We start from the raw sequence: 2,500 nt of genomic DNA, 5'->3' as shown, positions 1-2,500 counted from the left end.
TAAGGACCGGGACTATTCTTCCCGTTCCGCGCTCGCCGTCGGCGCCGCGCGCCGCCGCGCACCTCGATTCCCGCCCTTGAGCCGCCAGCCGTTGGCCTCTTCGAGGTCGACTCGCCGCCGCCGCGCGGGATTCTGGTCGCGATCGTCGCACATCGTGCCGTGCTGTCTTGAGCGGGACGGGCGCTCGCGCGTCCGACGCCGCAGCAGCCGCGCGGAGAAATCCCCGCGCGGAACGTTTGCAACGCGACCCTGAGGCGGGCGCGGCCCCGGGATTGACCCGAGGCCGCAATTTGCGTTCAGAACGTCGATGCTCAATGTGTCCTGCAATTCACACTAATTCACGCAGCTAGCTGCGTCCTTCATCGACTCACGAGCCGAGTGATCCACCGCCAAGAGCCATCCACGATTGTTTCGCTCGCACAGTGCCTCGCACTAAAGGGTGACAAAATATACCGCGCCGAGCGGTCGGCCAGGCCGACGCTTGAAGCCGGAGCGCGCGGCACCGCGGCACTCGACGCGCAAACATTACCGGGTGACCGAATCGCCGGCCGGCGCGCCGCTCCTCGCGGGTCGGGCGCCGGGTAGCAAAAACTTTTTCTCTCGCTTGTCCGAGTTTCGCGTTCGCCGAAGCGTTTGCGAGACCGTTAATGATCCTTCCGCAGGTTCACCTACGGAAACCTTGTTACGACTTTTACTTCCTCTAAATGATCAAGTTAGATCGTCTTCTCGGACGCCGGCTCGACCGTTGCCGGCCGCGCCAGGTCCAATCGGAGGACCTCACTAAACCATTCAATCGGTAGTAGCGACGGGCGGTGTGTACAAAGGGCAGGGACGTAATCAACGCGAGCTAATGACTCGCGCTTACTGGGAATTCCTCGTTCAAGGGAAATAATTGCAATTCCCTATCCCTAGCACGACCGGGGTTCAGCGGGTTACCCAGACCTGTCGGCCAAGGCGAGCACATGCTGATCCGGTCAGTGTAGCGCGCGTGCGGCCCCGAACATCTAAGGGCATCACAGACCTGTTATTGCTCAATCTCGTGTGGCTAAACGCCACTAGTCCCTCTAAGAAGTTAGACGCCGACCGATTGGGTCGCGTAACTAGTTAGCAAGCCAGAGTCTCGTTCGTTATCGGAATTAACCAGACAAATCGCTCCACCAACTAAGAACGGCCATGCACCACCACCCACAGAATCAAGAAAGAGCTCTCAATCTGTCAATCCTCACTGTGTCCGGGCCGGGTGAGATTTCCCGTGTTGAGTCAAATTAAGCCGCAGGCTCCACTCCTGGTGGTGCCCTTCCGTCAATTCCTTTAAGTTTCAGCTTTGCAACCATACTTCCCCCGGAACCCAAAGACTTTGGTTTCCCGCAAGCTGCCGGAGAGGTCGTAAAACTAACGCCCCCCGATCGCTAGTTGGCATCGTTTATAGTCAGAACTAGGACGGTATCTGATCGTCTTCGAACCTCTGACTTTCGCTCTTGATTAAAGAAAACATTCTTGGCAAATGCTTTCGCAGTCGTTCGTCTTGCGCCGATCCAAGAATTTCACCTCTAACGGCACAGTACGAATGCCCCCGTCTGTCCCTCTTAATCATTACCTCGCGCTCCGAAAACCAACAAAATAGAACCGAGGTCCTATTCCATTATTCCATGCACCATTATTCAGGCGAATCGCCTGCTTTGAACACTCTAATTTTTTCAAAGTAAACGTTCCGGCCGCCGCCGACACTCAGTCAAGGGCACCGGCGGAGAACCGGAGGTGAGGCCAGGACGGCCAGTACACGCCTTGCGACGGACCGGCCGCCTGCGCCCAAAATCCAACTACGAGCTTTTTAACCGCAACAACTTAAATATACACTTTTGGAGCTGGAATTACCGCGGCTGCTGGCACCAGACTTGCCCTCCAATGGATACTCGTTAAAGGTTTTAAAGTGTACTCATTCCAATTACAGGGCCTCGTTTAGAGTCCTGTATTGTTATTTTTCGTCACTACCTCCCCGCGTCGGGAATGGGTAATTTGCGCGCCTGCTGCCTTCCTTGGATGTGGTAGCCGTTTCTCAGGCTCCCTCTCCGGAATCGAACCCTGATTCTCCGTTACCCGTAAGAACCTCGGTAGGCCAGTACCGTACCGACGAAAGTTGATAGGGCAGACACTTGAATGATCCGTCGCCGGTGCGAGACCGTGCGATCCGCAAAGTTATCCAGAGTCACCAAAGGTTGCGGGCCGAAGCCCGGTCGGTTTTTGGTCTGATAAAAGCACGCCTCCCGCGAGGTCGGCGCTTCACGCATGTATTAGCTCTAGCATTTCCACAGTTAACCACGTAAAACGTACGATCAAATGAACCATAACTGATTTAATGAGCCATTCGCAGTTTCACTGTACGAGAGCTCGTACTTAGACTTGCATGGCTTAATCTTTGAGACAAGCATATGACTACTGGCAGGATCAACCAGGTAGCTACTTTAGCGTAGCCCCGAAAGGCCGACGAAGGAGGCGCCGC

General features: G+C 55.6%; 2 non-coding genes across 2 annotated transcripts; both read right to left on the bottom strand.

The window, feature by feature from the left end:
- Positions 1-244: 244 nt before the first annotated feature.
- LOC146143272 (5.8S ribosomal RNA) lies at positions 245-398 on the bottom strand. The gene has a single exon (XR_014501046.1). It is a non-coding gene; the product is annotated as a 5.8S ribosomal RNA (ribosomal RNA).
- A 247-nt stretch (positions 399-645) lies between these two features.
- LOC146143271 (small subunit ribosomal RNA) lies at positions 646-2,456 on the bottom strand. The gene has a single exon (XR_014500306.1). It is a non-coding gene; the product is annotated as a small subunit ribosomal RNA (ribosomal RNA).
- Positions 2,457-2,500: the final 44 nt, after the last annotated feature.

Source organism: Ascidiella aspersa, chromosome 5 (genome assembly GCF_963924565.1).
Source record: "Ascidiella aspersa chromosome 5, kaAscAspe10.2, whole genome shotgun sequence".
NCBI lineage: Eukaryota > Metazoa > Chordata > Ascidiacea > Phlebobranchia > Ascidiidae > Ascidiella > Ascidiella aspersa.
The sequence above is the reverse complement of the archived record's forward strand: the minus strand, read 5'-3'. Positions and strand labels throughout refer to the sequence as shown.